The sequence below is a fragment of the Schistocerca nitens genome, chromosome 4, assembly GCF_023898315.1.
Source record: "Schistocerca nitens isolate TAMUIC-IGC-003100 chromosome 4, iqSchNite1.1, whole genome shotgun sequence".
Classification (NCBI taxonomy): Eukaryota; Metazoa; Arthropoda; class Insecta; order Orthoptera; family Acrididae; genus Schistocerca; species Schistocerca nitens.
The window spans coordinates 593,923,443-593,937,691 of record NC_064617.1 but is presented as its reverse complement, the minus strand read 5'-3'; positions in this window follow the sequence as shown (position 1 = coordinate 593,937,691).

Sequence of the window (14,249 nt, the reverse complement as noted above, 5' to 3'; positions counted from 1 at the left end):
CAACAGGTTCCTCTGTCTAAAGAGTATCTCCAGCACTTTAAAAAATACTGAAACAATCACTCGCAAGACAGATTTTAACACCTCAAATATCACATATACCAGATGTTACAAAGAAAAACAAACCATTGGAAAGGGTAACATGGGGAATTTCACGGACTTAACAATCCTCCATCAAAACATGCAATCAAACAATAAAATAGAACTACTAGAAGTTGAACTTCAGTCTTTGAACTGCACTGTAGTCTGTATTACTGAGCACTGGTGAGACACAGAAATCGAACATGTAAAAGGGAAATTCTTACCGCTGAACTGCTTCAAGGGGTGGAGGATCATGCATTTATATCAGAAAAGGAACACAGTTCAAATCAAGACATGACCTCAGTACAGTAAGTGAAGACAAACACTTTGAAATATCAGCTATTTAATTAACAGGGCTTTGATATCACCAAGAAATTAATCATTTTGTGTGTGTATAGATCTCCCAGAGGTAGTATAGACACTTTTTTCAGTAACTTAACAGAAGTTCTAGATAAAGTCTCAAGTACAAAGGGGGCATTAACATCAACACTGACATCTTAAATGAATCAAGCAGCACCTTCATAAACGACTTTCAAAGTTTTTGCATGCCCCTATTGGTCAATAGTGCAACAAGGGTTCTCACAACGACTTCATCAGTAACTGACCATGTGACCACAGATACGGACAGGGAAAAATGTGATGTAGCTGTAAAAGATCTCAGACTATCAGACCATCTCTGTCGAGTAACAACTGTAAAGTGAGGCATTGAATCATTCCCTAAACTACAAGCCTACAAACGACATGTCAGAAATCGAAATAAAAGATTTTTCAAAAGAACTAGAAAAACGGAGAAGGGATGAAGTGTATAAGGAAACCAATGTGAATATGAAGTCCTCCAAAACATTTAAACACCTCAGTTCCATGAAAAAGATTCGCAATGATCCAGATTTCTTAAATTTGTATCATAGATATAAAAAGATCTATATCAAGGTGCTGATTGCTGTAAAAAAGTCATTTAATGACAAAATAATAAATAATGCAGAGAATAAAAGCAAAGGATCTGGGATGTTATACAAAAGGAAACGGGGAGAGGCAAATAAATGCAGGATAACATACTGCTAAGGGAGGGGGAGAAAGTAATGAATGATCCACAGCACTTAGCAAACTATGTAAACCAGCACTTTTCAAGTACTGTAGATAAGTTACATCAAAAATTCCCCGAAACAAATATAACACCTGTAAATAATGTTGCACTAAATACAATGATGTTACTTTCAACCACAGAGAATGAAGCCAATAAAGCAATTAAAAAACTAAAAAATAAAAAGTCAGTAGGCTTAGATGAAGTACCAATGTGTGTTCTGAAACAATGCATGGGGATTATACAAGGCCCCTTAACAAATATAATAAATGAATCCTTCAAATCAGGGACATTTCCAGAGCAGTTAAAACAGGCAAGAGTTGTACCTTTGCTGAAGAAAGGTAATGCAGACGACATAGAATATTACCGGCCCATTTCCTGGCTGTCAGCATTCTCAAAAATAATAGAACCAATTATGAAAGACAGATTAATGAATTATCTGAATAAATACAGTCTTTTAAGCGAATCACAGTTTGGTTTCTGAAGTGGCAAAAATACGGAGTCAGTCATAGTAGAATTCACAAAAGTTGTACCTGATGCTCTTGATAAAGATGACTATGTCACAGGCGTATTTTTGGATCTCTCTAAGGTTGGTTCAAATGGTTTGAGCACTATTAAACTTAACTTCTGAAGTCATCAGTCGCCTAGAACGTAGAACTAAGTAAACCTAACTAACCTAAGGACATCACACACATCCATGCCCGAGGCAGGATTCGAAACTGCGACCGTAGCGGTCGCTCGGCTCCAGACTGTAGCGCCTAGAACCGTACGGCCACTCCGGCCGGCCGATCTTTCTAAGGAGTTTGATACAGTCGACCACAAGATTCTAATAAATAAATTAGAAGCATTAGGAATAAGAGGGGCAGCTAATGATTGGTTTCGAATACATAATAGGTAGGGTACAAAGAGTAAAGGTAACACATACTTCAAATTGATCTAAGCATTTAGTAAAACACTTATCAGAATCAAAATACATTAATATAGGGGATCGCAAATTAGCATATTAGGACCAATACTGCTCCTGATATACATCAATGACTTTCCCAGTAGTGTTACTCATGTTGAAAACATCCTCTTTGCTGTGACAGCAATATTATAGTCACTGAAAAACAAGTGAACTCCTTGCCGATAAAGCAAATGAAACTCTCAAGGAAGTTTATGATTGGTCAATAAGTAATAAAGTGACATTGAACATAAAGAAAACTAATGCCATGAATTTCAGTTTGAAGAGGGAAAAATGACAATGTCAAAAATTAAATGTAGATGGCACCTCTATAGGCCGTGCAACAAATGAAAAATTTCTAGGAATGAATATTGATTATCAGTTGAAGTGGTGTGAACACACAAAGGTACTTGCAAACAGAATGTCATCGGCATGTAATTCCCTTAGAATCCTATCATCAGGGTGTAACATGCAGTGTCTTTTAGTTACATATTGTTCATATGTACACTCAATCCTTAGCTATGGCATTCTTTATTGGGGAATGAATAGACAAAATATGAACACAATTTTCAAACTCCAGAAAAGATCCATAAGAATAATAACCAAAAATGCTAGTCGAGCTCACTGTAAAGATCTGTTCAAAACACTGGGGATTTTAACTGCTCCATGTGAACATATTTACCAGTCAGTTGTACACATCAAAAATAACATTGGTAATTACTGCACAAAAAGCTCTGTCCGTGATCATGCAACAAGAGATAGACTCAACATACATTTACGAAGAAAAAAATAAACATAAAACTCAAAACAGCATTTTCTACCAAAGAATGAAACTGTACATATTAAAGAAATTGCAAAAATACACATCTCACTCATCATGGAGGGACGCTGACTCAGCTTTTTATGATAGTAAATGGGAAGTTGCGGAACAGAAAATGGCCAAGAGATCACGTGTGTGTGTGTGTGTGTGTGTGTGTGTGTAGTATTATGAGGTTGTGTAGTGTGTGCAGTGACTGATAGTGAGATATGAGTGGACAATGTGGCACTACATTATTTAATAAGTTGTTTGTAAAAAAGTATTGTGTACCAGGAGTAAATCTAATGGTTGTCTCTAAGTTGTTGTTGTTGTTGTTGTGGTCTTCAGTCCTGAGACTGGTTTGATGCAGCTCTCCATGCTACTCTATCCTGTGCAAGCTTCTTCATCTCCCAGTACCTACTGCAACCTACATCCTTCTGAATCTGCTTAGTGTACTGATCTCTTGGTCTCCCTCTACGATTTGTACCCTCCACGCTGCCCTCCAATGCTAAATTTGTGATCCCTTGATGCCTCAAAACATGTCCTAACACCCGATCCCTTCTTCTAGTCAAGTTGTGCCACAAACTTCTCTTCTCCCCAATCCTATTCAATACCTCCTCATTAGTTACGTGATCTACCCACCTTATCCTCAGCATTCTTCTGTAGCACCACATTTCGAAAGCTTCTATTCTCTTCTTGTCCAAACTGGTTATCGTCCATGTTTCACTTCCATACATGGCTACACTCCATATAAATACTTTCAAAAACGACTTCCTGGCACTTAAATCTATACTCGATTTTAACAAATTTCTCTTCTTCAGAAACGCTTTCCTTGCCATTGCCAGTCTACATTTTATATCCTCTCTACTTCGACCATCATCAGTTATTTTACTCCTCAAATAGCAAAACTCCTTTACTACTTTAAGTGTCTCATTTCCTAATCCAATCCCCTCAGCATCACCCAATTTAATTTGACTACATTCCATTATCCTCGTTTTGTTTTTGTTGATGTTCATCTTATATCCTCCTTTCAAGACACTGTCCATTCCGTTCAACTGCTCTTCCAAGTCCTTTGCTGTCTCTGACAGAATTACAATGTCATCGGCGAACCTCAAAGTTTTTACTTCTTCTCCATGAATTTTAATACCTACTCCGAAGTTTTCTTTTGTTTCCATTACTGTTTGCTCAATATACAGGTTGAATAACATCGGGGAGAGGCTACAACCCTGTCTCACTCCTTTCCCAACCACTGCTTCCCTTTCATGCCCCTCGACTCTTATAACTGCCATCTGGTTTCTGTACAAATTGTAAATAGCCTTTCGCTCCCTGTCTTTTACCCCTGCCACCTTCAGAATTTGAAAAAGAGTATTCCAGTTAACATTGTCAAAAGCTTTCTCTAAGTCTACAAATGCTAGAAACGTAGGTTTGCCTTTTCTTAATCTTTCTTCTAAGATAAGTCGTAAGGTTAGTATTGCCTCACGTGTTCCAACATTTCTACGGAATCCAAACTGATCTTCCCTGAGGTCCGCTTCTACCAGTTTTTCCATTTGTCTGTAAAGAATTCGCGTTAGTATTTTGCAGCTGTGACTTATTAAACTGATAGTTCGGTAATTTTCACATCTGTCAACACCTGCTTTCTTTGGGATTGGAATTATTATATTCTTCTTGAAGTCTGAGGGTATTTCGCCTGTCTCATACATCTTGCTCACCAGATGGTAGAGTTTTGTCATGACTGGCTCTCCCAAGGCCATCAGTAGTTCTAATGGAATGTTGTCTACTCCTGGGGCCTTCTTTCGACTCAGGTCTTTCAGTGCTCTGTCAAACTCGTCTCGCAGTATCTTATCTCCCATTTCATCTTCATCTACATCCTCTTCCATTTCCATAATACTGTCCTCAAGGACATCGCCCTTGTATAAACCCTCTATATACTCCTTCCACCTTTCTGCCTTCCCTTCTTTGCTTAGAACTGGGTTGCCATCTGAGCTCTTGATATTCATACAAGTGGTTCTCTTCTCTCCAAAGCTCTCTTTAATTTTCCTGTAGGCAGTATCTATCTTACCCCTAGTGAGACAAGCCTCTACATCCTTACATTTGTCCTCTAGCCATCCCTGCTTAGCCATTTTGCACTTTCTGTCGATCTCATTTTTGAGACGTTTGTATTCCCTTTTGCCTGCTTCATTTACTGCATTTTTATATTTTCTCCTTTCATCAATTAAATTCAATGTTTCTTCTGTTACCCAAGAATTTCTATTAGCCCTCGTCTCTTAGTAGAAGTCTGTAAATATATGTGTATACGAATTAGCTTGTTTTAAATTGATACAAATTTTTAAATACTTTGACATGTCCTATATCCTTGTAAAAGGAGATCTATGGATGAATAAAGCTACTGCCGGCCAGTGTGGCCGTGCGGTTCTTGGCGCTATAGTCTGGAACCGCGCGACCGCTTCGGTCGCAGGTTCGAATCCTGGCTCGTGCATGGATGTGTGTGATATCCTTAGGTTAGTTAGGTTAAAGTAGTTCTAAGTTTCTAGGGGACTGATGACCTCAGATGTTAAGTCCCATAGTGCTCAGAGCCATTTGAACCATTTGAATCAATAAAGCTACTACTACTACTACTACTACCAATACTGCTGCTACTTCAACCTAGTGATCACTTGCCACCATGGATAAACCTATCAGAAAAAGTAGTCAGTGCCTGAAACAAGGGCGCGAAGGTAAGCTCAGATCAAAATAACCTAGTCGCTATGCTTTAACTGGTTGTACCTAGGCTTTAGTAGATCACATTTGCATTGTCTATCAAACTGGCCATTCGTCTTTGCCAAAGTTTTCAGGACAGCCTGTAATACAGTTTGATCCTTGGTGTAGCAGTGCAGCTCTCTGCAGGCATGGACAGCACGTTGTTCTTTGAAGTTTAAGAAAAGACAATCTGCAGAGAACCTCGCAACCCTTCAGGCCTACAGAGAAAATTACCGTAGTATTACTAAGGGGCGCAAGAAAACATTAATAGCCGTTTTTATGGCTGGATCCACAGCCGCACTATATTTCTTTAAGCAACTCATTTCTTCTCCGGGAATTTCTTTTTAAGATAAACAGTTCACTTCACTTCTAGTTAGAATATTTCGCCTCCTTAGGCTTATAAAGGAACTTCAATAACAATTACATAACAGAACCCGCTGAGCGATACAGCAGTATGGAAAGAACAACACGTAGCGGTCTTTGTAGTTAATGAGTCACAGCCACAGTATGTATGGCCACAACAACTGCAGGTGACCCTTTTCCTTTGAAATTGAGGAGTCGGGTAATTTATCGTTTTATAGCGCCATTCTGGGAAGACTTACTTTTTATTTTTCTAAGAAATTAAATCCCAAAGGACTTCATTTCCAAAGAAGATTCCAGTCAGTTAAAAGATTTTCAGTTTCCAAGTTTTTAGTTTACATAAACATTATAGTTGCCGAGAAGATTTTCATTTCATAAAAATTTACGAGAAGAATTTTAATTACATTTTTATCTTGAATAAAAATGAAGTTTGCTAGTCTTTTGTCTTTCTATGAGAATTTTAGTTTCTATGGACATATTACTTAGCAAGGAGAATAGTTTACTAAAAAATTTGATTCGCTTTTAATCGTGGAGAAACCATTTTTCACCCTTAATTTTTACATAGGAAGAATAAGTTATATATATATATATATATATATATATATATATATATATATATATATATTCTGAATTCACTATGGAATCTCTCCAATAATGCAGCTGTGTAAGGAGGAACCTCGAGTGAAGATTTTCGTCTCGAAGTGTAAATCCAAAGGTCCAGGATTTAGTCCTCGGTCATTTCTAGTACTTTTATGTATCACTTATCATTTATTTCTTTCCTGACAACTATTTGTTAATGTAAAAGCTCCACATTCTCTGAAATTTTTTAAACTCTCCACTGAAGATTGAAAATACTTGCCAGAAAAAATTGCTTAAGTGAGGACATTTTTCAATTTTCGGTCCGTTTCGAAGCTAGAATGATTCCGTATTCGTCTCTGCTCTGCTTATACAGGGTGAACGATAATAAATCCGACAAACTACAGAGACGGATTCCTGACTGGAGATGGAGGAAAAAAATTGCTACAAAGATGTGTCTGGAAATGGAGTGTTGCCACGGAAGATGGCGCTGACGAATGGAAGATCCTCTAAGCACGTGCCGTCTGCTCCTTGTGTGTTGCAGGCTGTGTGAATGCCGCAGTGTACTGTAAACTGCAGAGTGATGCGGTATCCATGTCGGAAACAAGCCGAGATGGTGTATCTGTATTGCCAAGCAGATGGAAACGATCGAGAGGCAACATGGCTATACCAAACCAAGTATCTTCACTGGCACCAAACATATCACAAAACATTTCTAACTCTTTTTGGGCGTTTGCGTACTCATAGAACGCGCAGGGAGGCGGCGGACTGTGCGTACACCAGATTTTGAGGACCGATTTCTACAGGATATTGAGACGAACCCTGGTACAAGGTCCAGGGTGCCTATTCTGTATCTTTCCGTCATTGTGCCGATCGTTTCGGTACTCAAGAGCACCGAACGGTCTAGTACTCGAATTAGAGCCCCTGCGTTATTCGGTATGCATTTCGGAAGCGATATGGTTCGGGTCTAGAGAACTGAAGCGCTGTTGTCGGTTCGCATCGCGCAAGCCAATTAAAAGCAAGCGGCCACAGACTCGCGCATGCGCACTGCAGCGCGCACAGCGCCACGAACAAGAAGCGGCTAGCAGACGACCAAGGCGAACTATTCTTCGAAGTACCGAAAATTGCGTTTACGTTGCCATAACGCATGACACCGCATTCCATGGAGCTGCCGTGCCCACCTTCATCGCTCTTGCCTCCTCCTTAACTGTATCAGGTGCAATATATCCATCTCCATGATTCTCAGCTGAAATGCACAAACATTTATACAGTTTCCCTGACCGCATGTTTCCATGCATGCATAATAACGATAGCGTATTTGACTGTATTCCGCACACTGTCGTAAATGCCGCATTACGTCATCTTATTCTCATTCACACTGACATCGCGTTTTGGATTCTACGTTTCGGAAAAAGAGTTAGGAATAGTGTGTAGTCCCAAATTGCAATAATACACCTATAAAAACACCCCAAAAATTGATTGTGAGAGTTTCAAAGAATAAGAAGGTAAACAGAATGTGGTTATAACTCGCTCCTAGCAATCCAAATGATTAAGTAGTCCACTTCCCTATATGATACAACTATTGGGGACTTAAAAACAAAATTGAAAAAACGCATTTTCGAGAGCTCCTGCAGTTCATCGAAGTTTATAACATGCATCTCATGAATGAAACTGTTTCGTATATGGTGCTACAATGTAAACATATTAGGCGGAATGAGATTTTCACTCTGCAGCGGAGTGTGCGCTGATATGAAACTTCCTGGAAGATTAAAACTGTGTGCCCGACCGAGACTCGAACTCGGGATTTTGCCTTTCGCGGGCAAGTGCTCTACCATCTGAGCTACCGAAGCACGACTCACGCCCGGTCCTCACAGCTTTACTTCTGCCAGTATCTCGTCTCCTACCTTCCAAACTTTACAGAAACTCTCCTGCGAACCTTGCAGAACTAGCACTCCTGAAAGTAAGGATACTGCGGAGACATGGCTTAGCCACAGCCTGGAGGATGTTTCCAGAATGAGATTTTCACTCTGCAGCGGAGTGTGCACTGATATGAAATTTCCTGGCAGATTAAAACTGTGTGCCCGATCGAGACTCGAACTCGGAACCTTTGCCTTTCGCGGGCAAGTGCTCTACCATCTGAGCTACCGAAGAACGACACACGCCCGGTCCTCACAGCTTTACTTCTGCCAGAAGGCAAAGGTCCCGAGTTCGAGTCTCGGTCGGGCACACAGTTTTAATCTGCCAGGAAGTTTCATATCAGCGCACACTCCGCTGCAGAGTGAAAATCTCATTCTGGAAACATCCCCCAGGCTGTGGCTAAGCCATGTCTCCGCAGTATCCTTTCTTTCAGGAGTGCTAGTTCTGCAAGGTTCGCAGGACAGCTTCTGTAAAGTTTGGAAGGTAGGAGACGAGATACTGGCAGAAGTAAAGCTGTGAGGACCGGGCGTGAGTCGTGCTTCGGTAGCTCAGATGGTAGAGCACTTGCCCGCGAAAGGCAAAGGTCCCGAGTTCGAGTCTCGGTCGGGCACACAGTTTTAATCTGCCAGGAAGTTTCATAGTAGGCGGATATCTTTCATTTCTGTCTACTGTTGTTGAGGATTCGATCGCAGATAAATACTTGTGACAATCAAGATTATGAAGATCACTGCTGCTGGTTACATTCTCAGTAATTGATGTTGTGCTCTTATATTCCTGTCTAACCGCCTACTCGGAAATCGCTACATATTCGGAAAAAATGGTGAATTATTCCTGACAAGAAAAAATGTAAAGCTCACTGTCGGTTGTTTCACTCACAGCAATTTCATCTCCAGCAATTTCATATTTCGTTTTTTAAATACACAGAAATCACGAAATAATTACTGAGGAAGTGCGGTCTTACTTGTAATAACGAATATTGCAAAAAATCTTAACTCGTGCGAATAACAATGTCTCAGAACGTGTTGCATTTATGAAGAGGAAAAAAAAAATTGCACCCACCCATGCGCGAACCCGTGTCCTTTCATTTCGCATTCCCGCTCTAACCACTAAAACCTAGTGCTTAATTCTTCTACTACAACTTAGAGGAACGTAGGCTGACTTCGTTGCCAAACGGTGTTGCATAAGTCATAAATGCGTGATAGTTTGGAAGGTTTCCAATATCAGGCTTAACATGATTGCTTTCCTTTGTTACTCGGAAGTTATAAACACGTTTCGATAGTTGCTAACTAAACCATTTGTGGGAAAAAGTACACAGAGTCATTAGTAACGTCAGTTCACACTCATGTATTATATATGTAAGCACAGACGATGTCTTGTTATTTACTGATCTTTAAACTCTTATTTGCATAAACGTTTTTTATGTATTCATTCACAGTAACAACCTAACCTAACCATATTTCTAACAAAGGAAAATAGTCTGTTATGAACTCACTTTCCAACTGTATGCATCCTCTGGAGATTCTTTAGTAACACATTCACTAAATCCAAAGCTAAAACTTCTGAACATGTTTAAAATAACAAATTACAGTTGTACATAAACCACAGCCTACCGATCGACATGGCCACACCGGAATCCAAAACCTCTCAGTACAACTGTCGTAAAATCGGTGGGAGGACCGTTCGGTAACAGGTCTCAGAAGTTTACTGAATAGGATATATCGGTAAAGAACCGAATATGACGTCACTACCGAGACAAATCTATTACACCGATCGGTATGAACGATACAGAATAGGACCCCAGGCAAGTGGCCTGCCAACATGGTGCAAGCCAAAGTACGATTATGTGTATCCTGCATGCCAACTGTTAGTATCCCTATCACCTTCAACGAGTGCAAGGATCATCAGCAGCGGATTTTCCTTCTATGGGAAGGATTTTGACGATGGGTTTTGCACCTCCCCATAAAATATTCAAAGCTGTTCTCTCAGCAGGCAAGGTGATGCTTGCTGTCTTTTACGACGTCTGGGGTCTGATACTCATCGAATTTCTCGACCATGGAAAACCATTAACAGCGACGTGTACTGTGAGATACTCCGTAGCCTACACAAGTTGATCAAGGTCAAATGACAGGACTGCTAATGGAGGTTGCGATTCTGCTCCAAGTTAAGTCCGTCCACTCATCTCCAAGGTCATACGTCTCCAAGGTCACACAAAGAAAAAAAGCATCTTAAAAGGAAGTGATTCAACTCGGGCGATCACCTGAAGCTCACAGTGGACTGACTGCTGTCAGCGCCACAGGAATTATGGGAACAGGGCATCCTTCAGCTCGTGAAACAGCGGGATACTTGCGCTCAGGCCTCTGGTGGCTGCTTTTCCATAAAGACTTAAATTATACCCAAAGTGTTGTTTGATATCTTTCCTTTTCAACACCCTTCATGGTTTAGCTACCGAGTCATGCGCACTTAGCGTCATCAAGCATCATTCAGTCTGGCGATGAGCAGTACTCATGACGTTTTGGCTCATTCGTGTAGTGTGGTGTAAGGGTTATAGGGAAATAAAAAACCATGACTTTGGAATTGTCAAATAGAAAAGGAAAGTGTAACATTTACTTTTTAGTGACTTGTTGGTCAGTGCAGAGAATCTGTATTCTGTAAGACTGAATAAAATGGGTGAATCTCGTTGATCAAGGGAAAATGCGTAACTAATTTAACTCGATACCTTGGGCATCAGCGACTATTGCTGAGACAGCGTTTCTAAATTAACAAGCGTGCTTGTGAGGAGACAACCCAGACTCAGCAGAGCGTGAAAGCGCTTGTGTGCACTCTCTCTCTCTCTCTCTCTCTCTCTCATACACATACACACTGTCATGGAGCATGTACTCTCGTCGCAAAGCAGATGCTGCTTACGGGCGCTGGTCTAGAGTTGGGCTTTCTATGTAACTGCTTATGTTGTGGACCACAAAGGACGCACTCCCAGGTCTGAACACGACTAGGCGACCGCAATGTGTTGCACTTGCAGCATGTGACATTGCCAGCTATAGCCCAGGCTACTCGAACATTTGTGTTAGAAAAGTATACCAAGTTGTTGCGCTTTGCACCAAACTCCGAGGTTACTTAACAAATCGGATAACGTGTAATTGCGTTAATGAATATTGAATTTCCTGCTGATACTGCCAGAAAGTAACAGAAGAAGCAGAAAGGAAGGTTACAGTATATAGAAACGTCAATTCTGACATCATAATCTTCCTGGTATTAGCAAAATATTTAACTAAACCATAATTCCCCTTTCCCTTAGATTTTTTTTCCTTCCTTTGTGAGTCCCTTTCATTCACTACTGCAACACAATTTCAATCGTTTTAGGGTCCGTTATAAGGTCTCTGCAACGCTACAACGCTGCGGACGGAAATTTTAGGGTAGAAATTTTATATTGGCAATGAATATTATCTAAATAAAAATGGAACTCTGGCAGATATTGTTGGAGGTATCGTTGCAGCGTTAAATTGTATACCTCTAATTTTGATTAAGAACTTCAGTGCTATGGTGTAGATGGAGACCATGTCATTTCAATTTTCTCCACATTCAGTTATACGAACTGCGACGTGATGAGTTGCTTGGTCAGGGTTCAGAAGGCGGCTGCATATCATCAATGTGTTCTGAATAATATGCAATATGTTTCGAAAAATACGCAAGTTAAAGGACGTCTAATCGCTTTTCACGATTATAGTCGATTCATGTGACTTACACCATCTGCTGTCTTGTATGCTTCTTGGTATGATTAATTTGTGATGTGATTTCAGGTATTAGAATGAACAACTCGGATGAACACCTGCAGGCGCTTATACCAAACTCATTTCACAATCTGGTCGAACGCTGTGAAGACCTTCAATTATACACTCCTGGAAATGGAAAAAAGAACACATTGACACCGGTGTGTCAGACCCACCATACTTGCACCGGACACTGCGAGAGGGCTGTACAAGCAATGATCACACGCACGGCACAGCGGACACACCAGGAACCGCGGTGTTGGCCGTCGAATGGCGCTAGCTGCGCAGCATTTGTGCACCGCCGCCGTCAGTGTCAGCCAGTTTGCCGTGGCATACGGAGCTCCATCGCAGTCTTTAACACTGGTAGCATGCCGCGACAGCGTGGACGTGAACCGTATGTGCAGTTGACGGACTTTGAGCGAGGGCGTATAGTGGGCATGCGGGAGGCCAGGTGGACGTACCGCCGAATTGCTCAACACGTGGGGCGTGAGGTCTCCACAGTACATCGATGTTGTCGCCAGTGGTCGGCGGAAGGTGCACGTGCCCGTCGACCTGGGACCGGACCGCAGCGACGCACGGATGCACGCCAAGACCGTAGGATCCTACGCAGTGCCGTAGGGGACAGCACCGCCACTTCCCAGCAAATTAGGGACACTGTTGCTCCTGGGGTATCGGCGAGGACCATTCGCAACCGTCTCCATGAAGCTGGGCTACGGTCACGCACACCGTTAGGCCGTCTTCCGCTCACGCCCCAACATCGTGCAGCCCGCCTCCAGTGGTGTCGCGACAGGCGTGAATGGAGGGACGAATGGAGACGTGTCGTCTTCAGCGATGAGAGTCGCTTCTGCCTTGGTGCCAATGATGGTCGTATGCGTGTTTGGCGCCGTGCAGGTGAGCGCCACAATCAGGACTGCATACGACCGAGGCACACAGGGCCAACACCCGGCATCATGGTGTGGGGAGCGATCTCCTACACTGGCCGTACACCACTGGTGATCGTCGAGGGGACACTGAATAGTGCACGGTACATCCAAACCGTCATCGAACCCATCGTTCTACCATTCCTAGACCGGCAAGGGAACTTGCTGTTCCAACAGGACAATGCACGTCCGCATGTATCCCGTGCCACCCAACGTGCTCTAGAAGGTGTAAGTCAACTACCCTGGCCCCCTGGCCAGCAAGATCTCCGGATCTGTCCCCCATTGAGCATGTTTGGGACTGGATGAAGCGTCGTCTCACGCGGTCTGCACGTCCAGCACGAACGCTGGTCCAACTGAGGCGCCAGGTGGAAATGGCATGGCAAGTCGTTCCACAGGACTACATCCAGCATCTCTACGATCGTCTCCATGGGAGAATAGCAGCCTGCATTGCTGCGAAAGGTGGATATACACTTTACTAACGCCGACATTGTGCATGCTCTGTTGCCTGTGTCTATGTGCCTGTGGTTCTGTCAGTGTGATCATGTGATGTATCTGACCCCAGGAATGTGTCAATAAAGTTTCCCCTTCCTGAGACAATGAATTCACGGTGTTCTTATTTCAATTTCCAGGAGTGTACATGAACACCACTCTTCGCGGTGACAGGTATGCACAGGACACAACGCAGCATAAAGAGGGTGTAGTGCGTTAAGCAACAACAGCCGAGAAAATGTTTCCAGTTCATATTATCAGCATTGTACCAAATATGACATCATTATCTGTACGAGTACATACGACCAACATACTTTGTAACATTTTCATATGTTTTTTGCTACTGTAACTAATTCACCTTTGCTGCTCTGGGACAAAGATGAATGGCCGCATTTCACCAGTAGCGAATAATATCCTTGAATCTGTTTAGTTTTATCTGTGGTTCTCTTGCTAGTCAGTCAGTTGTGCAGCTCTGGGTCGTTGTTATTTGAGGCATAGTACCGAGCAATTGAGTTTTTCAGGAAATGAGATCTGTTAATTGTTAAATCTGGGAAGAAACTATGTGGAACTCGTTATTATGGAGATGACC